Here is a 15,780-nt window from a genome sequence, read left to right on the forward strand (position 1 = left end):
TTGTTCTGATTTTTTCTAATGTTAAGTTTGGGGTAGGGATTTTTACATTTTGTTACTTTTTGTTAAGCAACAGAATTTTGCAGAAAGTAGTTTTGGTGTTTGAAATGTTCAACTGCAGTTTGTTAAATTTGAATAAATGTGCATCACGGTTTAATATGTCATTCCCCAATAGGGGGCAGTCACTCGACACATTAATGTGTGATTAATTTGTATTATACACAGGCTTGGGAGGGTTACTTTAAAAATGTATTCCGTTACAGTTACAAATTACTTCATAAAAAAAGTATTCAGTAACGTAATCCAAGTACTATAATATGAAAGTAATGTAACTGATTACTTTTGGATTACTTCAAGGTCACGTATATAAATAAAGTCAAGCAAGAAGAAATATTAAAAAAAAAAATTACAAAAAAACTTTTATTTATTAAGAATTTGGCTTTAACACATTAACACAGGCCTGAATATATATTTATGTAAAGGGCTATACAGACATCTAGTGGCTAATGTATGGTATTACAGATTATTTTCTTTTATTTTTAACAAATTTTTAACTAAAAAATAAAAACACATTTTTTTACACAATCTACATATTAGTTTATTTTAAAATAGGCCTACATGTTGACTAAAGCCGTGATCTTTCTTAATTTGCCTGACTGAACTTGGGGCGTTGGCAGTGGGAGTTCCCCTACGTTACCTAGACAGCGAACATCCCGTTACGTGAGAAAAGATTAAGAAAGGACATTTTGGATACTAAAAAAGCTACCCTTCTAATTTCTACAAAATAGCAGCGGAATTTCCATTCGATGCAGGCAGCATCGTTTCTTCTAGCAGCAGTGATTCAATCTGCATCTGAGGAGACATAAACAAGTGGATGTTGCTTTTGTGCAGGAAAGTCATGTAACAGATAATAAAATGCTCAAATTCAAAAGAGGTCTTGGGGTCGGTTCTTCGTACGTTGCTTAAAACATCCGAGATCAAACGAGACATCCAAGATGATTTCATCGTGCTAATCATGATCTGGCTAATTGCGTTCTTCGAACACACCTGCCGGATATGATTAGTATAGCTGGATTGAGTTATCTGAGATAACTGCGCATTCATGCGCTGGTTTAACCCCCTGAGGTCGGCAATCACGCCGGCGTGATCTGCTCGTTTTTTTTTTTATATCAGTGCAAATTACTCTGTTGATTTTGATTTTACATACTTGTATTGTACATCATTCAAAACTGTTAAATGTCTTCTTTTATTTGTGTACACTCATAATAAAAACAAAATGTTGTGTTTTTCGTAAAACAAAGAAGAAAACAAATTGAGAAAGTCTGTCTCAATGTGAAACTCATTCTGAAACGCGACAGAAAATGACCTGTAACTCAGCGAATGTTTGTCACACAGACTTGAAACGCATGTCTATACAACGCTTGGAATCTCTATTTTTAAAGTATGTAAATTATATAAAAAACAAATATTCTATTTTTAAGTAATCCATACGAAAGCAGCGGCATGTACAGTTTCTCAAACGCGTCCTCATTAACTATAATGTGACCACACCCACGCGCGCACGAGCGATTGACATGCAAATGATCCATGCCGAGAAACGCAGACCTGTAAACGCCCTCATCACCTCAAAACAAAGAAGCAGAGACTTCGTAACTTACTCTTCTCTGCTTTCATCGGGTTTGGACAACTGTAAGCTGTGCTGTGCTGTGCTGTTTACCTTGAATTTACCTCGGATTTACCTCAGAAGAACGCGATTTGAAGATGAGAAGATTTTTAAGGTAAGACATGTTAAACTGGTCATGCCAGATTAAAATGTATGTTATGAAATGAGTTTGGAGTAAAAACATGAACTAAGCCCAATGTCATATATGTACATGTAGACAGAAACATGAAATGTGAACTAGAATGATAGGCAGGCAACCTTTCAGTGCTTGTATAGCCTACGTGTTCAACACGAGGATGTTTTTATATTCTAATAAAACACAGCATGGTAAAAGTAGGCTAATATATATACACTCACCTAAAGGATTATTAGGAACACCATACTAATACTGTGTTTGACCCCTTTTCGCCTTCAGAACTGCCTTAATTCTACGTGGCATTGATTCAACAAGGTGCTGAAAGCATTCTTTAGAAATGTTGGCCCATATTGATAGGATAACATCTTGCATTTGATGGAGATTTGTGGGATGCACATCCAGGGCACGAAGCTCCCGTTCCACCACATCCCAAAGATGCTCTATTGGGTTGAGATCTGGTGACTGTGGGGGCCATTTTAGTACAGTGAACTCATTGTCATGTTCAAGAAACCAATTTGAAATGATTTGAGCTTTGTGACATGGTGCATTATCCTGCTGGAAGTAGCCATCAGAGGATGGGTACATGGTGGTCATAAAGGGATGGACATGGTCAGAAACAATGCTCAGGTAGGCCGTGGCATTTAAACGATGCCCTATTGGCACTAAGGGGCCTAAAGTATGCCAAGAAAACATCCCCCACACCATTACACCACCACCACCAGCCTGCACAGTGGTAACAAGGCATGATGGATCCATGTTCTCATTCTGTTTACGCCAAATTCTGACTCTACCATCTGAATGTCTCAACAGAAATCGAGACTCATCAGACCAGGCAACATTTTTCCAGTCTTCAACTGTCCAATTTTGGTGAGCTTGTGCAAATTGTAGCCTCTTTTTCCTATTTGTAGTGGAGATGAGTGGTACCCGGTGGGGTCTTCTGCTGTTGTAGCCCATCCGCCTCAAGGTTGTGCGTGTTGTGGCTTCACAAATGCTTTGCTGCATACCTCGGTTGTAACGAGTGGTTATTTCAGTCAAAGTTGCTCTTCTATCAGCTTGAATCAGTCGGCCCATTCTCCTCTGACCTCTAGCATCAACAAGGCATTTTCGCCCACAGGACTGCCGCATACTGGATGTTTTTCCCTTTTCACACCATTCTTTGTAAACCCTAGAAATGGTTGTGCGTGAAAATCCCAGTAACTGAGCAGATTGTGAAATACTCAGACCGGCCCGTCTGGCACCAACAACCATGCCACGCTCAAAATTGCTTAAATCACCTTTCTTTCCCATTCTGACATTCAGTTTGGAGTTCAGGAGATTGTCTTGACCAGCACCACACCCCTAAATGCATTGAAGCAACTGCCATGTGATTGGTTGATTAGATAATTGCATTAATGAGAAATTGAACAGGTGTTCCTAATAATCCTTTAGGTGAGTGTATATGTGTGTGTGTATTCTGTACATTTTAAAAAGCTATTTTAACCTGAAAAATCTAAAATATATTCCCCAAATTGTGCAGCATAGTTTCTCTTGATATCAGCATGTTCACAGCTGTTTTGTTGTTGTTGTTGTTTTTAGAGGAACAAGATGCCACTGATAAGTCCTGCTGACTTCAACATTCACATAAGTCTCCATACATGAACATGCTAAAGTGAAAAATCAAACACCATGGAAATGAAAGGTATGTAGCCTACTATGTTTCAGGAATGGCACAAAGGTGTGTGACAGTTCAAGTCTCTGTCTTTAGTTCAGTGTGTTAAATAATGTGTTTTTTTTTGTCATTATGTTGTGTTGGAAATACATTAAAAACAATCAAAAAGCCATTCTTTTTTAAATCTCCTCATTCTTTGTGCAAGGTTGCTCAGAATGGCAGGGCCTGATAGCTCCTAATTTTGTTCCTAAAGGAGTAATTTTCTTTTGTCTTTCTCAGGTGAGAAAAGCTTACATAATAATGAGATGTCCACGCCTCTTGCATATAGCTTTCTCACACAAAACACGTCGTAAAATTTTTAAATCAATATATTGTCTTCTCTGAATGAGGAGAAATTCTCAGGATGATTTTCACATAGTTTTGAAGCAAATATTCTGGGCTACGTGATACAATTTTCAAAAGTCTTATGAAGAAATAATCAGTATGGGTTTCATGAGCTTATTTCAGTGACAATTTTTTTTTGTTTTTTCACAAACCACGCATAAATGTTATTATCTCAAAACTACAAACTTTTATATACATGCTGCTGATATATTATTGTAGCAGAGTTTGTGCTGAATACAGTGTAATCAGACTTTAGCCATGAAAATGTCACAAGTAACAGAAATAAGCACAAATGTCAGAGCATGTCAGAACACCTCCAGGGCCCAGAAAACAGCTCAGACCTCAGAGGGTTAAAAGGGGATATGTATCGAAAGTAGAAACATTGATCAGCAACGCTGCTATTGGCAGCTCACCATGGCCAAAGAGCGCGCTCAGTTTTTCACCGCAGCAGAGCAAGAATTATTACTGGAAGGGTATGCTGAGTTTGAAAAAATAATTAAAACGCCAGGGAACACCTCAAAGTGTGCAAAAGCCAGGAGAGAGGGCTGGCAAAAAGTAGCAGACAAATTAAATGCGTAAGTGTTCCATGTTATGGTTATATCTCTTATTACAGTATATATTCTTGTATTTTAATAATTTCATAATTGTTTAATGTCAGAGCCACCTCAGGACCCACTAGAACATGGGAACAAGCAAAAGTGAAGTACAAGAATATTCTTCAAACTGGTAATCCTTTCTAATTCTACTGTTTAGTCTCTTTTACCAAAAACATTTTAAATGATGTGTTTGTCTGTTTATAACAGCAACCAAAAAAAAGGCGGATCAGAAAAAAACAGGTGGTGGTCCTGCACCCCCACATTATACCCCAGCAGAAGAGCTGGCCCTGGGGTGATATGAACCGACCCATTGTGGAGAGCATCCCTGGGGGCAGCTCTTCCTTAGACCTAAAGCCAGGGACCAGTAACAGCAACACCTTAATTACAGGTAATTGAGTTTTAAATCATCTTGCTACACTGTAAATAATTTGTTGCTGCATTAAATTTAGTATGTATATAATCCAAATGGCTGGTACAGTCATTTCAACAGATAAATATTGAGTCAATTGTTTTGACTTGTGAAGGTGAAAACTGCATAACTTAATGTAAAAATATTTTGCAATATGTTATTGATCATATTTTTTCCTAGTGTAGTTCATTGTAATGCCACTGAGTTCTCCTCTTTTGTGTTTTACATAATACACCAACACTTTTACCTGTTCCCAAGAAAGTGGTGGCTGAAATATGTGCAGTAAGTGGACTTTTTCTAACTTTACATCAAAAGGAAAGAAAGTGCAACACTTTGTAATACCTATTTTTCTTTTGCACAGGACAGTGAAGAAACCCTCTCAGATGACTGTCCTTTGGAGGAAGTACTTGTAAGTGCATAAATAACTTTATTTAATTTATAGGTGTGTACATATTATTTCTGACTGCAATATGAGTTGCAGGAGGAAAGGCCTACTGCACAAAGTGATACAGAGGTGGGCAGTCTACTTTTTATTTCTGTTGCATGAGGCTTGTGGGTTTTTTTTTTTTTTTTTTTTTAATGGCACAGGCCGCATAGTTCACTGGCATGACAGGACCAGAGACTCCGGTAAGAACAAAGGTGGGGGGGTATGCTTGTTTGTTAACAGCGGTTGGTGTACTAACACTAAGACTGTAGACCACAGGTGTCAAACTCAGTTCCTGGAGGGCCACAGCCCTACACAGTTTTGTTCCAACCCTGCTTCAACACAAATGCACCTGCAGTTTTCAAATAAGCCTGAAGGATTAGCTGATCAGGTGTGTTTAATTAGGGTTGAAGCTAAACTCTGCAGGGCTGTGGCCCTCCAGGAACTGAGTTTGACACCCCTGCTGTAGACAGTCACTGCTCCCCGGATCTGGAGTTTGTGACTGTTAAATGCAGGCCCATATATCTTCCCCGGGAGTTTACTGTTGTCATAGTAACTGCCGTGTATATTCCACCGGATGCCATTGCTAACTCAGCTCTTGGACATTTACATAACACCATTAGCAGGCAACAGAACATGTATCCTGAGGCTGTTCACATCATAGCGGGGGACTTTAACCATGCTGATTTAAAAATGGTACTTCCTAAATTCCATCAGCACATAAGGTGTGTCCTACTAGAGGAATAAATACACTGGATAAGGCCTATTCTAACATCAAACAAGGGTTCAGGGTTAAAACACTTCCACACCTGGGCCAGTCTGACCATATTTCCCTGCTTTTAATTCCGGCATACACCCCACTCAGGAAAAGTGCTCTTACCACATCTAAGACTGTTAAAATATGGCCTGAAGGTGCCTCTCATCAGCTGCAGGACTGTTTTGAGAGAACGAACTGGGACATTTTTGAGCATCAGGACCTGGAGGAATACACAACAAATGTATTGTGCTATATTAAACACTGCCTGGACACTGTCACTGTGGACAAGTGTAACCGCGTATATCCTAACCAGAAACCCTGGATGACGAAAGAAGTCCGGTGTCTGCTCAAGGACAGAAACACTGCTTTCAGGTCTGGTGATGGGACACAATACAGCGCTGCCAGAGCCAACCTGAAAAAAGGCATCAGGAAGGCCAAGGCTGCTTATAAAAGGAGGATTGAGGACTACTTCAACAGCAATAACACAACGCAGATGTGGCAGGGGGTCCAGCACATTACCAGTTACAAACCCGGAAACCGCACAGTTGCAGTCAGTGATGCTTCGCTGGCGGAGGAGCTGAACCACTTCTTCGCCCGCTTAGAGGCGGAGAAACCGGAGGCAACCATATTACATTCTCCAGTCTATAGCAGCCACATCCTTATTGTGGAGGAGCATGAGGTGGGGCGCACACTGAGGGCGGTGAATTCGAGGAAAGCTGCGGGACCCGATGCCATATCGGGACGGGTGCTGAAGGAATGTGCGGACCAGCTGGCTGGGGTCTTTACCAAGATCGTCAACCGGTCCCTATACCAGTCCACCGTCCCAGCCTGCCTGAAGTCCTCTACCATAGTTCCACTGCCAAAAAAGACCAACATCAGCAGTCTGAATGACTACCGTCCAGTGGCACTAACTCCCATCATTATGAAGTGCTTTGAGAAATTGGTGCGGTCTTACATAATCTCTAACCTCCCACCCATGCTTGACATACACCAGTTTGCTTACAGAGAAAATAGGTCTACAGAGGATGCCATAGCCACAAATCTCCACACGGCTCTGACTCATCTAGAGCAGCGGGGGAGCTACGCTAGGCTGCTGTTTGTGGACTTTAGCTCTGCTTTTAACACTATACTTCCTCACAGACTGTTTACTAAACTGGTTAATCTGGGTTTACCTCTCTCAATCTGCTGCTGGATTAAGGATTTCCTGACAGATCGCTCCCAGAGGGTGAGAGTAGGCCCCCACATCTCATCAGCTCTCAGTCTCAGCACTGGCTCCCCACAGGGCTGTGTGCTGAGCCCCCTGCTCTACACTCTGTATACCCACGACTGTACCCCTGCTCACTCCAGGAATAGTATCATTCAATTTGCGAATGATACCACCGTAGTGGGACTCATCTCGGGGGGAGATGAGTCCGCTTATCGAGATGAGGTGGAGCGGCTGTCTGTGTGGTGCATGGATAACAACCTGGTCCTCAACACCACCAAAACCAAGGAGTTGATAATAGACTACAGGAAAAATAAAACCGATGTTCAGCCCCTTTTCATCAGCGGGGAATGTGTGGAGAGGGTCCCGGACTTCCGGTTCTTGGGCGTGTACATAGAGGAGGACCTAACCTGGAGCACTAACATCACAGTATTGGTTAAGAAGGCACAGCAGAGACTTTACTTCCTGAGGATTCTTAGGAAGAACCATCTGACCCAAAAAGTGCTTATGTCTTTCTACCACTGCTCCATAGAGAGCATACTGACTTATTGTATCTGTGTGTGGTTCGCGAGCTGCACAGAGACAGAGAGGAAAGCACTCCAGAGGGTCGTCACCACCGCCCAGAAGATTATTGGCTGCCCTCTCCCCTCCCTAAAGGATCTTTATAGTTTGCGCTGCCTCAAAAAAGCACAGAACATACTAAAGGATCCATCTCATCCCGGACATTCCCTGTTTGAATTGCTGCCCTCTGGGAGACGTTACAGGACAATGAAGACACGAACAAATAGATTAAAAAACAGTTTTTATCCAAAAGCAATAGCAGCACTAAACACAATTTGAAATACGGTATTAGGAGATGTATCATTTATTATAAAGTGTATTGATCTGTTGTGTTTTTGGGAGATATGTGTTTTATTCTTTTATTCTTTTTAGAATTTTTATTTTTATTTTATTTATTTATTTTATTTGTATATTATATTTGTACTTTGTTTAATGTTGCACTGATTAGATTGCATCCAATTTCGTTGTACAATACGTGTATAATGACAATAAAGATTCTATTATTATAATATTTATTATATCCGTACCCTATATAAACGGAATCTTCAACAGAAAATTGAGTATTTTGATCTTAAAAAACAAAAATTAAGGGGAGAAATAGAACTTGACACCTTAAAGAAGAAAAAACTGGCACTAGAGATTGAGTTGCTTCAAAAGGAACTTCGGAGTAAGTGCTAAAACACTATTTTTCACAAAGAGTATTATTGCTGACCTTGGATAGCAATATATCTTATTGCAGGCAAAAGAGGACCATCACTGGCTTTTCTTGAGAAACAATAATTGAAATAAGTCTCAATGAACTAAGCATGTTGTCTTGTCTTCTATTATTAATTTAATGAAGGTTTATGTGTGTGTTTAAAAAAATAAATAAAATTGGTGTTACACAATTCTGTCCCGTGCAGTTCTGCCACTAGGTTGGTCCAAGTGCACTGGCTGGAGGTCATCATCAGGCTGCACCTCCACCACAGGGGTCCTCTTCTTTCTGATGGTGGCAATATTGTGGAGTATGGCACATGCAACAATAATGTCACAGGCCCTGTCAGGTGCAACCCTCAGACCCTTCAGACACTGAAATCTTCCCTTTAGTTGCCCAAAGGTCATTTCAATGCGTGCCCTTGTCCTGGCTAGAGCTGCATTGTAATGGGTTTGTGGTCCGGGGTTTGGGTCAGGGAATGGCGTCATGAAGTACTGCCTGCAGGCATAGCCCCTGTCTCCTAGCAGGATCCCATCGTAAGCACCTGGAAAAATGCAGTTTTGTAAGGCTCAGAATAAAATTATATAATACAGTGAGTTTGAAATTATTTTTTTCCTTACCACGTTCAAATAATGTGAATAAATGTGACTCTCTGAAAATCCTGGAGTCCTGCTCAGAACCAGGCCATTTGGCTTCAACATTTGTGATGTGGAACATGGAGTCCATCTAAAACACACCATCTAAAATATTTGTAATCAGTCAACTGCATACTTTTTTATTTTTTTATTTTTATATATATATATATATATATTTCTAATCTGGAATATTAAGAATCGTAATAGTAATTTACCTGCACATTTACACTGTGAAATCCCTTTCGGTTCACAAAATCCCCTTCATTGGGGCCAGGTGGGGCCTTGATGGGGACGTGTGTGCAGTCTATGGCACCAATCACGTTAGGGAAGCCTGAGGAACAAATACTGTAAGTCCAAGGCTACTTTTTGGCATGATCATGGTTGCATGATCAATCTTCATTAACAATTATAATGTAGGCTACCTGTAATGGCAAAAAAAAATTCTGCTTCACAGCCTGTGGTCTTAAAACACCTTCGAGTATTTGTATCATATTCCGGTCGTGGTTTAAAATGGTTTCAAGTCAAAAAAAAAGATTTTGAAATATGTTATATTTAGCATTTTATATGAAGCTAGGGGCTATCTTTACTATCATGCATCTTCTTTGTTCCTATAAAATAACCAAAATCGAACAGAAATCACACACACAAACCAGATATATTTGAATCCTGCATTTATTAGCTTCTTGAATCAGATGAAGAGATGTGTTTAGTTTTGTTTGTCTCGTAGCTCAGAATGAGGAAGTATACACAGACAGCGTTATTGCAGAAGGACAGCCTTATGGTCGCAAAGTTCACGTAAAATGATTGACAGATTTACAAACTAATGATATCGCACTGATGTCATAGCTGGCGCGAATCAGGAAGAGGAGAGTAATCTCTAGCACTGTTAGCTGTTTGAGCTCTTCAGATCGCATAAATCAGTGCAAAATGAATAGAAATGTTTTTCTGTATGACGAAATATGAATAACATGTCATACATGTCATAATTAATCATTATTTCTCCAAATGTGCGCACCATTGGGCTAATAGCCCTGGCGGATCGTGGATATTGTATGTATACGAACACAAGAATCCGGAAATGGCTGCTGTATGAGTGATGATTTCTAATCAAAATAACTTGTAACATTGGCTAATGGGAAAAGGTAAAGGTGACTTGACAGTGGCATGAATCTACTGTGAACCAAATTAACCTCAAAAACATGAAGTTTAGTACTGTTTTCCGAGCTCATTCACTTTGGGCTTGTAGCCGAGGCCGTTTGCTGGCATCAGGAGGAGGGCTGCTGTCTTGACGGCGCTTAAAAAATTGCCGGATATCCATTTTTACAATTCATTCACCATTACATGAGACATGTAGGCTAGTTTGGGCTAGTGACTGATGAATCTTGATGCAGTCTGCTGCTTCCTGCTGGCAACCCCGCAAGAGATTGGTCAACACTGACTGTAATGCAGCGCAAAATGAAAGACTTCATCTTAGGTTTAATAATGAACAATATGAAACTAAAACGACATAAGCTTAATTTAAAATTGCTTAGGAACTATAGGCTATTTAGCGGTGGATAAACACAATTTAGAGGTGGATGAACGCACTTTGGAGGTAGGTAAGCGCTATTCCCGAATTTTCGTGTTAGTCATATTAGCAAATGCATAGCAGACCTATCCACCTAGGGAAAAAACTAAACAGTGAGCTATTTATTTATGCATACAGCAACTAAAACTTACCAATAACTTCTGAGGGCAGATCTTCATCTCTTTGCGTCTGTGTTACACTTTGTGTCAAAAATACAACTGGCACAGACAAGTAACGTTAATGTAAAACAAATCTTCCCTAGAATCACGAAATAATGAGGTTACAAATGTCACATGCCATGCAAACTTGAAGCTGGGTAAAAATACTAAAATTGGGGTACATGAACTGACCTAAAACAACTCTAAAAAATATTTGTACAAGCCTTTTGTTCTGGTCTGGGTATTTAAGGGTAGGTGACAGAGCAGTCTTTGGGAACCTGTAACCAGGATCATCCCCCATGCAGTGCTGTGTCAGTGTTTTCTCAAGTCGTACACTTGGAACACACTCACACACCCCAGTGTTTGTCTCTGTCAGAAATGCATTGCTTACTTTTAGAGTCATCTTTGAGTAATTGATGTCATGTATTTATTATTTCTGAATTGGCTTTTAATCATTTACTTGTGTAATTGGCATGATACATTTTTACCTGACAAATAAAATGTTATATTTGAATTATTCTGTATTATTCTGAAATCATTATTCATAGTAGATTAATGTGTAGTCTGGTGTTTCCACAAAACTATTCCAGGATAGATCAAACCGAAGGCACTAATGAATGGAGCATGGGGCACATCATTAAGGAGACCTTCCGATTTCTGACTGTCACTGACTTAGCACGGTGCAAGCTCGCAACTATTAAAAAAAAATGACGCCTTTTGTTATGATTAAGCATAGAGCGACCGCTTAGGGTAAAATAGTTTGCACTACATCCTCTGACTATTTCAGAACTGGCTAAGTTTGTGATCATGAGCACACATTCGCAAAGTGACGTCTCAAAGCGATACCGGGTCCATAATTAATGAATTATTGAAAATATGGGATACCAAGAATGATCAAAGATCTAAATTAAATCATAATCAATATTTAGGATTATTTTCAAATAAGAAACACAATCTAAATGTAATGATCATTTGGAGTCAGGTTAACCCTCTGGGGTCTGAGGTGTTTTCTGGGCCTTGGTGGTGTTCTGACATGCTCTGACATTTGTGCTTATTTCTGTTACTTGTGACATTTTCATGGCTAAAGTCTAATTACACTGTATTCAGCACAAACTCTGCTACAATAATATATCAGCAGCATGTGTGTAAAAGTTTGTTGTTTTGAGATAATGACATTTATGCATGGTTTGTAAAAATACAAAAAAAAATTCTCACTGAAATAAGGTCATGAAACCCATACTGATTATTTCTTCACAAGACTTTTGAAAATTGTATGACGTAGCCTAGAATATTTGCTCTTAAACTATGTGAAAATTACCCTGACTGCTCATTCAGATAAGACAATATATTGATTTAAAAATTTTACGACGTGTTTTGTGTGAAAAAGCTTTATGCGGGAGCTCATTAATATGTAAGGTTTTCACACCTGAGAAAGACAAAGACCCTCCCTTAACGGCCCTATTAGGAGCTATCAGGCCCTATCATTCTGAGCAACCTTGCACAAAGAATTAGGAGATTTAAAATAAATGGTAAATGGTAAATGGACTGCATTTATATAGCGCTTTCACAGACCTATGGCCACCAAAGCGCTTTACAATATTGCCTCACATTCACCCATTCATTCATACACCGACGGCGGTGTCAGCCATGCAAGGCGATCCAGCTCGTCGGGAGCAGCTGGGGTTAGGTGTCTTGCTCAAGGACACCTCGACACTTGGTCAGGTGGAACCGGGGATTGAACCACCAACCTTCCGGTTTGTAGCAACCTACATGAACCACTGAGCCACTGCCGCCAAAAAAGAATGGCTTTTAGATTTTTTGGATTTATTTACAACACAACATAATCCAAAGATACAAAACAAATGACAAAAAAGCACTCATTGAAAACAATTATCCAAAGACAGAGACCTTTGTGCCATTCCTTAAAACATTGTACATACCTTTCATTTCCAAGGTGTTTGATTTTCACTTTACCATGTTCATGTACAGAGACTCATGTGAATGTTGAAGTCAGCAGGAGTGGCATCTGGGCCCTGAAAGAAAAAAAAAAAAAGTGAACATACTGATATCAAGAGAAACTATAGGCCTGCACGATTTTGGGAATACATTTTAGATTTTTCTGGTAAAAATTGCTTTTTAAAATTCACAGAATACACACACACACACACACACACATAAATGTTTCCAACAATACATAATATAATGAACACCAGGTTTGTTGTGCCTTGTAGGCATTGGCTATGCGCAGTGCTGCATAAAATAATAATAACAATAACCATAGCAGCCTATAAATCTTCCAAAATATTTCAGTAACAACTAAGCTAGAGAAAAATATATTGATTATCATGTTACTTCAAATGTTTCCATTCGTTATGATGATATGAAATGAGATAATAGTAAAAACATGAAGCCGTTTGGTGCTTTTCAAACGCGATCGCGATCCAAAATATGATACATTCAAACGCGATCGCGCTCAAATATAAAACATTATGGTTACCGTATCTACATTTGAGCAGATATCCACAAACACAGTAACAGTAAACACGGGTCTAAACATTATAATATTCACCATATATCTAGCAACAGTTCAACTGCAACGTGACATTTATGCAACAATAAATATGTAATATTTATATTTATATTTATAATATGTAATTTCTTACCTTACATCTTTCTTGTCTTCAAATCGCGTTCTTCTTCTTAGGTAATTCCAATGTAAGCTCACGGCGCGTCTTTCAAACTCGACGAAAAGCAGAGACTTGTGAAGTGTTTTGGTGTTTTGTTTTTGAGGTACTGTAGGCCTAATGAGCCATGCGGAGATTTGCATGTGAATATCTTTTGCGCGAGTGGGCGTGTTCAAATTAAAAAATAATTAGGAAGCGTTTGAGAAGCTGGACATCTTGTTGGTTTTATACAAATTACTTAAACAGTGAATATTTGTTTTCAGTTTGAATCCGATCATTTAAAAGTACACACTTAAATGTTTATAAAGGTATATGGCTCATAAATGTGTGACAAGTATTCGCTGAGTTTTGTTTCAGTTTATAGACATGCTCAAGAAAAAAAAGTTCACCGCGACGGAGAGGCAGAACGCACACCCTGTTTATTTTCTTTATTTTACAAAAGCACAATATTTTGATTTGATTGTAAGTGGACACATACAAAAGTAGAAATATCACAGATTCTTTTTTTATATTTCTTTTTTCTGTATGACCATAAATGACGGAGTAATTTAAGTTTATAGTGCTACAATGTGAAGAAAACCTCAGAGGGTTAAGCGAAGAGCTAAAGTAATATTGAAACTAAATTCAATAAATTAAGCGCTGAAAAGACATACACACATTATACCGTTGGATTCTGTTGTTGGGCCAATGGGTGGTCTTTATAATAAGATCCTTAAAAAAAGTGCACTGCACTGTGATTGGCAGTGTGTCGTGATTGGTTGGTGCAGGAACCTGGCAGATCTGAGACATATACATTTTGAATAATAAAAATCAAAAACATAAATTACCTTATAGAGGGCCTACCAGAAGATATTATAAATACTCAGATAAGTCATAAAACGAGCTACTCGCCTTTGTTGAAGGCGTCTGCTTGTAAGGCACACTCCCTGTATTATATCTGTATCCAGATAGGATCTCTTACATAAACAGATATAAAACTCTTTTCTACAGTCTGCTTAGTGATGCCACCTGTTGGCAGCCTTGGAAGTACAGTGCGTGCAGAATTATTAGGCACGTTGATTTTCTGATCATATTTTTTTTCCAGGCACATTTTACCAATTCCAAACCATATTAATCATAATAACTACAATTAATTTTGTATTTAATCATTTATAAGCAATATATAATTGTTCATGAAGGCTTGAAATGAAAAACGCCTTATTTTCAGGTGTGCAGAATTATTAGGCAAGTTTTCTTTTACAGATAAAATAAGCCAAAAAAGAGATTTAACTACGACTGAAAAGTCAAAAATTATTAAATGCCCATGAGAAGGATACAATACTAATGCAATACTAGAGATTGCAGTTAAGGGATGACCATTGGACAGTGAAATGCTCATTGGGTCAGCAGGGTCAGACAAAAACAGGTGGAGAAGAAAAGACACGTTAACTGCAAAAGAATGAAGAATTAAGGTGAAGAATTAAGTGTGAAACCATCAGGAACCCTTTAGTCTTCAGCACCACCATTTTCCAGAACTACAACCTACCTGGAGTCTCCAGAAGAGCAAGGTGTCAAGATCTCAGAGACTTAGGTTAGGTAAAGAATCCTAAAGAATTACCCCCTCTTGATAAGAATCACAAGCTGAAGTGTAGTAAAATAATAATATCACTTATAACTTTTCAATTAGAAGGTCTGTTTTCATCGCTGAGTGTTTGAATGGAAAACTGAAGCCCAGCAGAAGCATAGTTGGAGACAATATAACAATAATAACGAATAAGCGGGGTTAATTGAATAATCATGTGTAGTTGTGTATATGTTTCAATGATCAGGCTTCATCTGACCACAGGGGTGTTCGATTCCAGTTTTTTTTGGAGTCGACTCCCTATTCCCACCGCAGGTGTCGATGGAATCAACTCCTCGACATTTACTTCACACAAAAACAGGGTCAGAAATAATACAAGATTGCAGTTCTTACACAAATTACTTGAACTTATTTTCCCCCGACACAAAGCCTCAAAATACCCTTATTAAAAGAGTGACGATCCAAATTAGTCCAATTTAGTGATGACATTACCTTGACTTGATGAGTAGCTATCAAGGTTGTTACATAGCTGTTTCCAATACCTAATTTTACAGACAGAAAAGTAACGAGAAAAACCTGTGGTTGAATATTATGTCATATAAAACAAGGAAGACGTATTGTTTAATGAATTCATCTCATTATATTGGTCAGGTGATGATGCTAAACGCACATGATCATTGTGTTAAAATGTGCTTAGACAGT

Source organism: Squalius cephalus (genome assembly GCF_949319135.1).
Source record: "Squalius cephalus genome assembly, chromosome: 4".
Lineage (NCBI taxonomy): Eukaryota > Metazoa > Chordata > Actinopteri > Cypriniformes > Leuciscidae > Squalius > Squalius cephalus.